We start from the raw sequence: 14,012 nt of genomic DNA, 5'->3' as shown, positions 1-14,012 counted from the left end.
ATTAATTAATTTATTGAGGTAGTTCCAGGTTTGACAGTATATTTGAATGTCGTCGGCATAGAGGTGATAAGACATGTTATGTTTCTGGAAAATGGATCCAAGAGCCAGCATGTAAAGTGAGAACAGTAGTGGACCCAAAATGGACCCCTGCGGTACCCCACAGGTCAGGGGGGCCGGTTGAGAGGAGCAGTTGCCCATGTTGACAGGGAGTGATCTGTTGGTCAGGTAGGACTTAAATCATTGTAGGGCAGTACCTCGGATGCCGACGGAGTGCTCAAGGCGGGAGATTAAAATGTCGTGTCCACAGTGTCAAAAGCAGCAGAGAGATCAAGTAAAAGCGAAATGGCGGGATCTCCAGCATCAGCAATGAGTAAAAAGTCGTTAAAAACTTTTAAAAGGGCAGATTCAGTGCTGTGAGACATTCTAAAACCAGATTGAAAAACATCACAGATGCCGTTCAAGCTGATAAAAGATTGAAGCTGTTGAAATACAACTTCCTCAAAGATCTTTGACAGAGAAGCCAAGGTGGATATTGGTCTGTAATTTGATGGATCAGAGGGTACCAGATTAGGTTTCTTGATGAGAGGAATTACTGTTGCATGTTTAAAATAGACTGGGACTGAACCAGAAAACAGACCGCTGTTTATAATTGACAGTATATATGGTCCAATTTCAACAAAAAACAGCTTAAAGAGACATGAGGGGGTGATGTCAGAGTGGCACATTGTAGTTTTTAGTTGATCAACAATTTTAATGAGAGCTGGGAGGGAAACAGGCTTAAAATGGTCCAACACAGCAGAATAAGTGAGAGAATTACTTGGATCAATGTAGTGGGATGTAACACCAAACCTAAGTTCTGAGATTTTGTCCTGGAAGAACCTAAGAAAGGTGTCGCACTGTGTCGGAGACATACTTAAACACGTCGGGATCGGGGGGTTGATAACAGAGTTAATGGTGTTGAAGAGAATTGCTGGCCTGTGGCAGTGATTTGCAATTAAGTCAGAGAAGTAGCTATTTCTAGCTGACTTAACTGCATTCTGGTTAGTGAGAGAGTTCCTTCAGATTTCAAAGGACACATGGTGCTTGTCTTTCTTCATTTAACCAGGGTTGAGGCTTCAGTTTGGGGCAGTATGACCTCAGGGGGGCGACACTGTCAAGAACTGCAGAGCAGGTGGAGTTAAATTTTGTTAAAAAATCCTCTGGAGGAAAGTGCGATAATGCAAGTTTTAAGACACATCCGCATTGACTTGTCACAACCGGAGGTTGCCGGCTGTCTCCTCCCCAGAAATGTAACTATGCTTATTCTTCTCTGTGAACATGCACCAAATGACTGCTTCTCTTTTAAGCGTTGCAGTGATTTGCAGTAACTGTTCAACATTTCTTAGGCTCTAGATTCACTCCATGATCAGCTCAGTTTAGGTCGCTTTTGTTTGACGTACATGAAAGAACTCCAGACAGCAGCATTGAAACCCGACAGCAAACTAGAGTTAGGGTTATGATTTTATGATCTCAAAGTTAAGTGTCAAATCAGCATAAGTGCGTGTTAACAGCTTAGTGTTCAGCTACAGTGACATGTAACATGAGTGACAGAGAGGGTAAGAGGTGACATAAAGTTGTCTTATTACCATGACATGAGCCTCACATCATCGTTTTGCTCTGCTGTCTGTGTTCCAACCAAAATATGAGGTTAGCATTTTCAGCTTTGTCCTTTCTAGAGCTCATTCAGACAGTCCACAGTAAAGGCAAACCAGCAGTGTCCACCAAATTCAGCTGCACTTTGTTCCAGATCTGTGGCGACATACAGAGATAATTCACGGCCACGTCCACTCAACACGAGTGTCTAACTTGTAACTCTTTTCTGCACTTTGCTATCTTATGCTTCAGGTTTATTTTTGCCGGAGCATGCTCATGTGAATTCGATGTTAAAAGGCACAATGAATTTGCTCATGACTTGCATTGCGAAACTACTTGTTCCTGTTTGTTGTCACCTTTCTCAAGGAGAATTCATATAGAAATATGGTGGCATGCTACAAACACTCATCCTAGATAGCAGTCGGCTCCGGGGTGGATCCGCCCTTAGGTCGGCAGATCTGCATCATCATCTATAGTATCGGTTGAACACTGATCATAAGAAGCTGCAAATTCAATTTGTGTGCTTTAAAACCGTTTGCTGCAATATTTTTCAAAAATCCAACTAGTTTGGTTAAGGATTGGCAAAGATTGTGTTTGTTGGTCAGGGCTGGGAACTAAAACACTTGATTAAGGTTAAGGAGAGAACAAAATAGACAGATCTGTACTGCATGGAGACGCTCAGCTGGTGAAACGCTTTCAGTGGACGCTGGAACCGAGATGTGACGGTGCTGCATTGCAACTGGAAAGCAGCGCTGCCACATCCAGTGAACATGTGCGTTTTTTAAATTTAGCCGGCTTAGTGTGGAGGACGATGTAGTCCCTCTGCCTCTCCATCTTCTCAGTTCACGCTGAATGGTTGATATTTGAAAGAAGGGGGGCCTCCTCACCCCCCTCCCTCTTCTTTCTCTGGATGCTTTGCCCCCATTGTTCTCCTGCCTTCACACACACACACACACACACACACACACACACACTGGTACAAAACAATGCCTGAACCATGAATGGAGCAGCCACCATAGGGGAGAGATGTAAGCTGTTGGCGCCCAGACTAGTGCTGACTCTCTCTCTCTCTCTCTGTTAGTCTCCAGCTCATTTCCCTCTCAATAATTTTTTTATTTATATATCTGAAAAGCTCGCGCGCGTTCTCAGCGGCTTTAGCACGCAAATGAACCCCCGAGAAGATAATTTTCTCTAAACCCTCTTAACTGGGGGATGAAATTTAGGGCGGGGGGGGGTCTGGAGAAGGGCGGGGCTGGTGGTGGTCTTCATAGTTGCCAGGGGCAACCATAGGGGGCGAGGTAAAAAAGCGTCCTGCGCGTCCGTGGGTGTGAGTAAATATAGTGTGTGTGTGTGTGTGTGTGTGTGTGTGTGTGTGTGTGTGTGTGGGGGGGTGTGTGGGGGGGGGGGATCTGCCAACGTCCCGCTACGAGACCCCTCGCGCCAATTCCATCCCTCACAATTGGCCGAGAGAGAGAGAGACTTAGCAAGAAAGAGAGGGAGAGAGAGACATCCAGTGAGAGAGAGACCTAGCACAGACAGAGAGAGAGAGAGAGAGAGAGAGAGAGAGAGAGGGGATGGCTGGTAGGATTTAGACCCGGCAGCGTCTTTTCCCGTCCAACACATCAAGCTTATTACCTTTCTCTCCACGCGCTTGGAAACGGATTTACGCGCACGAAAGGAGGTTTGTTTGGCTCACTTATTTATCTATTCTCTGCTCTCATCATCTCCCCGTTGTTTGCATTCATCTATTTTTCATTTAATTATTTTTCTCACCTCCTTAAATTAACCGTTTTATTCGCCCCGTCGTTTGCACTTGTGAGGCTACAGGTCGCGGGAATACGTTTAATGGCGATTAGCTGGCGGGTAATTAGCTGTTAACAGCCAAATTACCTGGTGGTAGTAGTAGTGGGAGTGGTGAGGTTTAACTGACTGTGGGTGCAAGAAGGGCTTGTTTTTGTCGTGGTTGGAGGGTCTCCGGTGTGCGCGAGGAGACAGAGTAGCGGTAGCAGAGAGGGACAATGAACGGGGCTGTTGTTTGGCGACGGTGCGCGCGATGGTTTGTACCCCCCAAAACACTGATCCTGCTCCTTCTGGAGGCAACGTGGAAGGGGAACAATATAACAATAAGTCAATTTAATGCTTTAATCAATCACATAGCCCGGATCCATCACACAGCCTGGCTCCGGTCTGAGTGTCTGGTTTCTGTGCGCTGTTCCTTCTTCTTATGAAGCAACAAAGGCAAATCAAATATATTTTACATGTTATAATGTTCACGTGGGGCTCAACAGAGGGCTTCATGATATTTTTTATATCTCATATTATAATCTCATAATATTCTGGCAGCTGCTCTGTGATATTGCTATGATAATTCTATGCTGTATAGGGTCGTTCGTTGCTCTCCAGGGCAGACACATACGGTCAACTGTTAAATATATTCCGGTGCATCTGACATGTGTGTCTGTCATCTGTTCATGTGTGTATGTGTGTCTGGGTATATATATATATATATGTGTCCAGAGAAAAGCATCCAACTCCAATGGTGCATGAAGTTATAATTTTAGCATCAACAGGGCAATACATTGATAAATAATGAAATAAAGTAAATCATAATAAATGCGCGCGCAGAAAGACAGAGGGAGACTGAGAAGTCGGCTGGTGTGGGGGGGTCTCAGCCATTTTCGACGAAGCGCGTGTAAGAGCGCACGCACATGGCGACAGACAGACTGAAATCACATCATAATCACAGGCTGGCGTCCATGTGAGAGACGCAAACGAGGTCAGCGCGGAAAAAAGCAGAGAAACGTGATTATTTTTGGAGTCAAACTAACAATTCATATTATCATGATTATTGTTATCGCTATTATTATTGACTGCTGCAGTATATTTTCTATAAGCTGGTTAGAGTTCTGAAGGGAGGAGTATGCCAGCCTCTTTTCTCCCCCCACAATAGACAAGGGAGCTGCTTGTTGGGAATTTGGCGCTTCACTTGTTTTGCTCAATGAGGAATTCAGTGTGAGCCTCTTTCTCTCCCTCTCTCTCTCTCCCTCTCTCTCTCTCTCTCTCTCCCTCTCTCTCTCTCTCTCTCTCTCTCTCTCTCTCTCTCTCTCTCTCTCTGTTGTTGTTGATGTCGAAGCCCTCCGTGAACCCCTTCACTTGCTGCTCTTTTATCACCATCGATTATTACTATCCCTCTCGATTGGCCGATTAATTGATCATTTAACGGATGCCCATGTGCAGTTTTGGAGTCACAGTCGGTCTCTATTGTTCCCTGTGTAGATGTGATGGTAACACGTTTAAATCGGCTCATTAACCCAAATGAAAGTCACTCTTATGTTTTATATAGCATTGCTACAGTGAATCAAAGGGTGTCTAGGTCCAGTCAATAATTTTAATTTGTTTTGTTTATTTCTCCTGTGATATTTCAAAAATATTCCAGCAGGGATTTGTATATATTATTGCTGCAAAATCTGTTAAATATTCTATATAATAAAAAGGAATTATTTAATCCGTTTCTCGAATAAAAACATGTCGCCATATTAGAAGCTTTTTGCCCCCCAAAATGGAGGGGGAGGAGGCTCAGAGGAGCTCATCAGCAATGCAAATTAGTTTTTTTTTCTTTTAAGGGGAGCTCGGGCACCTGCTGTTTCGAGCATGCGCGCGCGGCTGGATGGCTGACTGGCTTCCTCCTTCTCCTCCTCCCCCTCAGCCTCGGGAACGCGCCTCCCTCCCTCTTTCTCATTAGAATTATGTTCCTTGTCCATGGCGCGCAGACTCTATTGGAGCTTTGACGGATATAAAAAAAAAATAGAAGAAGAGCTTGAGCGCTCTTCTCTCCTACTTCAAAAATGTGTGTCTTGCGCGCTCAAGCAGCGGCCGCCTTCAGCGTAACAAAAGGAGGAGAGGGGAGGAAATGGAAAGAGGGGGATTTTAGAGGGAGAAATGAATTGAATGGGAGGAGGTGATTTAAAAGTAAGGAAGTAAAGAGATAAAGGATAAAAATGGAGGATGGGAGGAAGGAGAAGGAAGCTTTCAGCATGAAAAATCCACACCATTAATAAATGCAACAGTAGCAGCTATAATTTAAGTGTTTAGTCATCTAGTATTTGTCAACAATTAAAACTTAACCTATAAAGACATCTTTACGATATTGTCATCCATTATGTTTGTACAGCATGTTGCACAATGTGTTGTAAACCATTTATTACATGTGACCATAAGTGAGTGCACAATCTAACAGCACAAATTCAAGCCTGAACAGATCTTAAAATATAGTTAGCAAAATATCAATCTGTAAAGTAGACAAACTAAGTCGCTGTATGATGTAGCAATTGTATAAGTTTGCCCTCTGAATAGATGTATGAAGTAGCATAAAACCTCACATTACTTCTGACCCTGGAAAAGTGAAGGACATCTATTTTGGATTTGGAGCTTTCTATGAGTTGGTCCATCAGACATCGAACAGGAAGTGTGACCTCTCTGTGGTCTTGTTGACCCCGAACATCAGTGACATCACTTGGGTGTAGGATACTTGGTCTGTGAATGACTTTTTGACACACAATTGGAATATTTGTTCATATTGCTCAGATAACAAGTAAAACACATTGATTTGTTAAGTAACACTGCTTTATGGTCATCCCCGTGTGCTGTCACCATCATCAAATGAGTGGCTTGAGTTTGTGACATAGTGAAGGCTTCAATATTCATAAATATTTAACAAGGGCAGAATAAATGGGGTCCCATATTGTTTGAACAGCCCCGTGGATTAACAATACAAACGAGACAATTTAAGCAAAGCGGACAAGAAGAAGAGTAGGATGTTAGAACAATGTAAGGGTGAGAGGAGGAGAATATAAAGAGGGACAGGAGAGGAATGAGGAGGAGCAAAGGATGGATGATGGATTTAAAGAGAAAATGCACAAAGGAAAGATGGGACAGATACCGAAAATGGGAGGATGGCAGGACAAATGAAAGGATAGAAGAGATACGACAAGAGACAGAAAAGAATTTAGGAGAATAAAATAGAGGGGTTAAGAGAAGGAAACAAGACAGAATGAAAGGAAATGGTAAGGGAGACAGTATTGACGTTGAGAAGAAAAGCACAAAGGGGAGAAATGTGAACATATGAAAGTAGAAATGAGGAGACAATGAGGGGAAACTGATGTTGGAGTAAGAGGAGAAGAAAAGAGAGAAGTTAAAAAGGGAGAAAGGATACATTTCAAAGCAGAGGAGACATCGATAATGAGTAGAGTAAATTAAGTATAAAAGAAAGAGGACAGGGGACAACTTTAGGACCAGAGATTTAAGTCAAGAGGTTGAGAGGACAGGAAATGAAAGGAGTAGGAGAGAGAGAAAAGATATGGAGAGGAGGTGAATGAGGACACGTTTAAAAGGCAGATAAAAGAAGATGAATGAAAGGAGTGACAACAGGATGACAACAGGCGGATGAACAATGGAGAAAAAAAGAGGAAGAAAGAGAGGAGAGGAAAGATGGGAGAGACATGCGAGTTCTGTGGGCATGAACTAAACATGGAGCTGATAAGGCAGGTGATGAGGAGGAGGAGGTGCATTCAGCGTCGGCCATGTGCACACCAGCTAGCTGCGAAAAATCCTTCCGAGCAGATGGAGGAAAATGGTTGTTTAGACGTGGAACATGGCGTCGGCCGTAATTGCTCAGTAATGTACAGCACATTTGCCTCTGCTCTTTTCACATCACATGCACATCATGAGGATTTTTAAATCCCACATAAAACCAGCGTGTAGAAGCAATTCACTTCATCCCCATGAAGGGTTATCGGAATGTAGAGTCTCCCTGCGTGTGGCCACCCTTGCCTTTTCCCCAGACTTATGATCAATACTGGTGTCTCTGAATATTCAGCCCATTGACTTGTGTGATCATTTTGCAAAGCATCTGTATTCAGACTGATTTCTGACCTTTTCAATATGCAAAAATCAGCTGGAGTTACGTAATGCGTTGTCAAGTACCGTATGCCATTGTAGGCAGACACATAGTGAAAGTCTGCAATCCATCACCACATTACAGTGTCATAATTCCGCCACGACGGTGTTCACTGTGATGAAGAAATGAAGGAAACTCAATGGCTGCGTGTAAAAACTTATGCCAGTATGGATCTTGTGTGATTCAGCGTCAGTAGCTCAGTATGTGAGGACTTGGCTTGGGAACTGAAGGGTTGCCAGTTCAAGCTTCTGCATGGACCAATTATGGAGATGTTTTTTTGTCGAAAGACAGTTGATGCGCTAAATGGGTTATGGAAATGCCTTAGCCAAATGAGTTCTGACCTTGTGATTGTTTAACACATATGACTCGTCAGCTGTTTCTGCTGTCAGCGTCTTTCTGGATGTATATTATATTTCCTTCAATTGAAGAAAAAAAAGACCTGAAGGCAACTTGTTTTGTTTCCGGTTTTGCAACCTCTATTTCTTCTTCTACTCTGTTTACTCGTGGATTACAGACATTCATTGGAAAAAAATATGGTTCATCATTTTGTACACATTCTCCTGTAATTGAGATTGTGATTTCAGGAAACCTTGACAATAAGACTCAAATACAGTCTCAAATAAAGCGCTAAAAGTGTGAACGAAGCTCAGTAACAGGCCTGCTGAAGGTTTTGACGGCTTGAAGACATTTGGACAAGCTTAGAATGTGGGGAAATGAAGCCCTACTGTGCTTTGCACTATTGATATAGTGGAGGGGGAAGCCAACCGTGTCTTTGGTTGCCAGAAATTCTTTTAAATTTAAATTGTTTTGTGAGTTTTATCAGTGTAGGCTCCGTGGAAATCCATCTTATCTGAGCCTGCATCTTTTGTGTTACCTGTCTCTCTGGAGATACACTTGATTGGTGCTGACATCATTAGTTGATTAGTCAAATAAGTTTTGTCAGATTTTTTATAATCATTTGATTGTTTAAGGCTTAAACAATCAAATGATTATAAGAAATCGGAACCAGGGGGTGTTTGCTTGATAAATGGCTTAAAGTTTAAGCCATTTATCAAGCAAACACCCCCTGGTTCCGATTTGCAGTTTTTATGTGTTTCACATGATCGTAAATCGAATATCTGACAAAATAAGTGATTTGAAGACTTCACCTCCTGCTCTGAGAGTGTATCTGAGTGTATTTTTCTCTATTGAGGTGTATACAGTCCGACTTCTACACGTCTCCCAGTCAGAGAGCTGGAAGAGACAACGGGATGACATGGTGCACAGTTGAGATGTTGCACAGAGGAGATTATTTGATCAGAAATAAAATATGGAAAAAAAAACCTCTGCTGGAAGACTTAGGAGATAACATCAAATCGGTATTAAGCTACACAGACAGATAGTGTGGCCATGGATAAAATATTTAGCTGGCTTTCCAAATCAGTCTCTTCCCCCTCGCTCTGCATGTGTGTGTGTTTCCCCCCCAAATCCTAACCGGCATGCCTGTTCGCTGTGGAAAACAGGGTCAGCCTAGAGAAAAAAGAGAAAGAGAGAGCGAGCACATGATGGGCAGATAAAGGCTTGTCTGTGTCTGAGGGAGAAGAGAGTGAGGAGGATGAGTGGAGGAGGAGGAGGAGGAGACAGCGTGATGAAGGGGCCTCTCTGTTAAAGGAGGGAGTTGCAGCTCTATAGAAGGCCCCCATGGCGAACAGAAACAAGGCATTTAGTCTGTGAGTTGGCCTCTGTAACGCCATAATAGGCTCTTATAATGATGCCACTATGGACTGCGAGGCGAAAAAAGAAAACACAGAATGCGCCTTTAAACTGGGGGCTTGTTGTGAGGAATGCCTGTGGTGTGATGGAGGTGGATGAACTGTTGGGTGACTGGTAGGACCAAGAGAAAGCCTGTTCTGGGTGAGAGTTGAGGGCCTGAACGGGAAAACCTGAACATTGGAGCATCTGATGAGCCCCATTCAAATCTGAAGTTATCTGTAATCCTGATTTGGTGTTAATATGCTGTGTGTGTTAAGCCTCCGTTGGGTTGTTGAGCTTTAACAATGTATAAACTAAAGGTGGGTGTCAAAGACTTATGTTGGATAAAAGGAGGATCGTCTGAAATTTCGACCACATCTTCCATAAATTACGTTGATTTACAACTAATCTGCAACAGCAAATACGCTTTGAAGGGAACGTAATGATATCTGGATTATCTTCAAAAGGCTCACAGACAACACATTTCATTTGTTTTCCTTATTCTGCTGAGAGTCACTACTTCACATGGTCACTCGTTAAACCCAAACACCAGCTATGGCTGCAAGTTATTAAAAATGTTGACTACCACTGGACTGATCAGAAATGCTTATGCTTGTAGCACCCATTTTAAATCTCATGGTACTTGACGTTCTGTACATGAACACAGAAAACAAAGTTGAAGTATCTGGTGGCTTGTGAGGCTCGTAATGCCTCGCTGGTGTAACGTTACATGCTGGGTTTCTCCACAAAATGCATCTATATTTCTGGCCACTAAATATTGGGCCACCTGCTAATGTATTCTACTTAGTCACTAGACACAGATCTGGAAAGTTTATTTAGGTTGCATTCGACATCTTGCCAAACTGCATGCGCACACGTCATCATTGTTTACGAATTGTAAAAATGTCTATCCACTCGTAGCGACGAAAGCAGAAGTAAAGCTTAGTTGTAATATGGTTCAGATTCGTGGTTTTCATTCAATTCTGAAAAAATATTTTTACTGAGTGAACATAAAACCGAATCCACAATTTTTCCCTAAACTAAACCAAGGCGCTTTTGTTGCCTAAATTACGTAGAAAAACCCGTCAGGACTCAGGATGTGGACTGGTCTTTGGTGTTAATGTCCTGCCTGTCCCGAGAACTTCTGTGAGGTACAAAAAAACATCAATGCCATCTACATAATCCTGGCACCAATTACGTTTCCTTAAAAACGTACGGGGAAAACGGTTGTAATAGGGAGTATTTAAATGTTAGAAACTACTTGTTGAAAGTGAATTATTTGGCTTTATGGAAAAACATCTGTAATGTGATACAGGACTGATGGTTGGAAAGAACCAGACTAGAGTTTGAAAAGTCAGTTTGATTGTTACATCGGGAAAGAAAGTGCACAGTTGGATTGATTTTTGGAAACAGAAAATGGTGGAGGTCCAGTTAGCTTTGGGTCCATGATGCATTTCTGCTTCCAGTCGCCCACAGTTCCAGCCATCCAGCCGATTCCAAATTGCAAATGCTGTGTTTTTTGTTTTGGAGACTTTTCTGCGGCTTTATTCAATCAGGACTGAGCTGGAATTTGGACGAACAGTAGCAACAACAAAAAAGGAAATATTTCGCTTTTTGGAAAATGACAACGTTGGACATTCAGTAACAAGACATGTTTGAGTTTTGGCAGATGGATCTCAATGGATTCATTATATTCTACCTTTTGTGCAGAAAACTGTTTAAAGTTATTACACCAAATCCATCAGCCATTCTTCCCCTGACTAAAGCATCACTCTTACAAACCTAGAGGATAAATTCATCAATTGGTCTGTTTAGAACGTGGATGTGATTCTATTATGAGTATTACATTAAGGTCAGTTGTGTTTGTAATTGGGACAAACTGTTGAAAAGATGTCTCAAATTTGGTTTGAAAATTCACTTTACAATAACTAATACTGAATAGTAATGCTCAAAGGTTAGGCAATCTGTCAATTAACAGCCTATTAATCCAAACCAAAGTCCTGAGGCTCTCTGCATCTACGAGGAAGAAGATTATTTGATTTTCCAGGTTTGATCTCTCCAGCTACAGCACAGATATTGATGGAGAAAATCTCTCTTACGTTGGATACTGAGATAAACTCCTGCTGCTTTGAGGTCCCTGTTCGTCATGACCTGTATTCATTCTGCAGTTTGTCATTAAAAACAAAACACCTGAAAGAACATCTGAAAATCTTTAAATATTCAGATTTCAGTCCCTCAGTTCAGGGGACAATTTTTTTAATTAGTTCAGTATTAAGCATCATTTAGGGAGATAACATTTACAGAAGTCATTAAAACATTGAAAGACTACATACAATGTAGAGTGTTGTCGTTTTCATAAATTTCTACTCAAATACTACTTATGACCTCAGAAATTCTAGTTCAGTGTGTGAATGAGTGAATGTTGACATGTAGTGGACGGCGCTTTGACTAGAGCGGCTCGATCAGACTATATCAGCTCTTTTATGACTGTTTCACTCACATTCTTTTCTAATGGAAATACACTGAAATTAGGAGGAAGTACATAATAAATCAAATACTCAGCGGTGGTTTGTGCATGTGAAATTGTGAGAATGTGTGTTCGTTAGTTTAGCAGTTGACTTTAGTCAGGAGTCACAGATGCATTTGGAGGATGACATGAAACCTGCACACAGAATCTGGATTTCAGCAGTTCGGACTGCAGCCAGGACTGATGGTTGGAACCTGATCATACTCATGTTTCATGCTCTGGAGGTGTGTGGTGGCTGTGTTTCCCTGCTCTGAGCTGCTCTCTGTATATCCTGCTTCACATGTAAACCTGTGTGAATGCTTTGCGTGCAGCCTCTTCTGATCCCTCTGATGGATTTAACAGGCTTAAATCAAGTGCCATGTAATTTGAAACTTTATTGCTCCCTGCAGGGAAATCCTCTTTTCTCTTGACCCTCGACTGTCAGAGGTCAGAGGTCAGAGGTGAAGGTCAGCTACAGAGAAAAGAAGGAGGACTACAGTCTGCAGGTTTAAGGTTTTGCTCTAGGACACGTCGGCAGGTGTTTGCTACATCATCCCACAGCCCGGCCAGCATGCTAAAGACACAATCTGGGCTTTAAATACAACCAAACACAGGACTTGAATCTGAGTTTCTGAGACTTTGTTTCCTGCATTCTGGTGATGTTTGAAGAAAGATAATAAAAAGCAAAATAATACAATACACTGCAAATCTTGAATACTTTTAAAACATAATTATTATTATTATTATAATATATTATGGCGTGAACTTTTGTGATTCTCTGGCATAAACTAATATGTCATTTTAATTCATTCCTTCATTCATTTTTTGCCCCTTCTTGAGTATTTCTTTAGTACTCTCTATTTCTCTCTCTGCCTTACACTCACTGAAGGTCCTTTCAGACAAAATGCAACAATTTCACCTTTATGCTCTGAAACACATTGTTTGACATGCGCAGTAACCCAACAGCGTTTCACTGCGTCGAGCAAAGCCCAACGATGGGCTGAATCCAGCGGCGGGTGCAGCTCAAACTGTTGTGTTGAGAGCACCTCTCTCTCGGCCAGAAACAACATTTTGGTTCTGTTTTTTTTTACAATTATTTAGCCAGGATAATCTCATTAAGATTCTGAATGTGTTTAACAAAGGTCCTGGCCAAATTGGCAGCGTATAAGTTTCACCACTTAACAAAACAGATAACAGACTCAAAAAACAAAACAGCAAATCATGGAGTGGAGCTTATACATGCCGTACAGTGCCAAAAACAGGTAATGATAAAGAAAACATTGTTTTTGTCATTAATCAGGAGAAAGCAATGAAAAACAGTAGAAAATCATGAGGGTCGTGAGCCTTCTTTTTGATATTTATTCAGTTTTGATATATTTCTAAATGCAATATGATATAAGGCTCTGTGGCGCTTTACTTAGGCACATGCTAAATGCTGATCTCAGCATGATAATATGCATCACAATATAATCACAATGCGAACATGCTGATGTACAGCAGGTGTAATGTTCACCATATTCACCATCTTACTCTAGCATGTTAACACGATCAAATATTCTACTTGATGGTGTTTGGTCATAAATTGAAGCACTGGAAAAATTTTATTTTGGCCCTATGACTATCAATATAACATGTTGTGCCAGTCCAGGTAGTAGATCTTGAGATATTTCACTAAATACATGAAAACTTTGAACCGCTAGTAAGAGAAAACATCGGAGCATCGCCAAAGTCATTGTACGTTATCCTCTAGAGACCTTCAATATCTGTACCCAATTTCATGGCAAACCATTTATTGATGTTGAAATATATCAGTCTGGACCAAAGTGATGGACCAACCAACAAGCCGGCATTTCCATCGAGCCGTGCCTTTTTCATCTATAGGTCAAAACTGTTAAATATATTGAGTATATATAGAATATGTGAATGTACCTGCAACCTAAAGGGCAGGAAAACGTAGGGATTGGGCCCCGAGAAGCTTGCGCAAATAATGTTTCAGTCTGTTTCCCTTTTGGCCTACGATCCCTTATATAATGACCTGGCATTTTATTCATTTCTATATGTGCTCTCTTTAAATCAAAACAGAAATTCTTTAACAATCCACCCTAAAGTTCAATCTTTCTTTCCCAGAGTAATAATGCACACGCACTCTGCCCCCCCCCCCCCCCCCCCCCCCCCCCCCCCCCCACC

General features: G+C 41.9%; 1 protein-coding gene across 2 annotated transcripts in view; it reads left to right on the top strand.

Moving 5' to 3' along the window:
* Positions 1-3,028: 3,028 nt before the first annotated feature.
* LOC116397231 (uncharacterized transmembrane protein DDB_G0289901) overlaps positions 3,029-14,012 on the top strand; it is a 33,757-nt gene continuing 22,773 nt past the window's right edge. Inside the window, exon 1 of one of the 2 annotated variants that reach the window (XM_031872484.1) lies at positions 3,029-3,313. The gene's annotated coding sequence lies outside the window, so the exon portion shown is untranslated. The remainder of the gene's footprint in view (positions 3,314-14,012) is intronic. The other variant, XM_031872485.1, reaches the window with a different exon arrangement.

The sequence above is a fragment of the Anarrhichthys ocellatus genome, unplaced genomic scaffold, assembly GCF_004355925.1.
Source record: "Anarrhichthys ocellatus isolate YVR2014 unplaced genomic scaffold, GSC_Weel_1.0 scaffold64, whole genome shotgun sequence".
Classification (NCBI taxonomy): Eukaryota; Metazoa; Chordata; class Actinopteri; order Perciformes; family Anarhichadidae; genus Anarrhichthys; species Anarrhichthys ocellatus.
The sequence above is the reverse complement of the archived record's forward strand: the minus strand, read 5'-3'. Positions and strand labels throughout refer to the sequence as shown.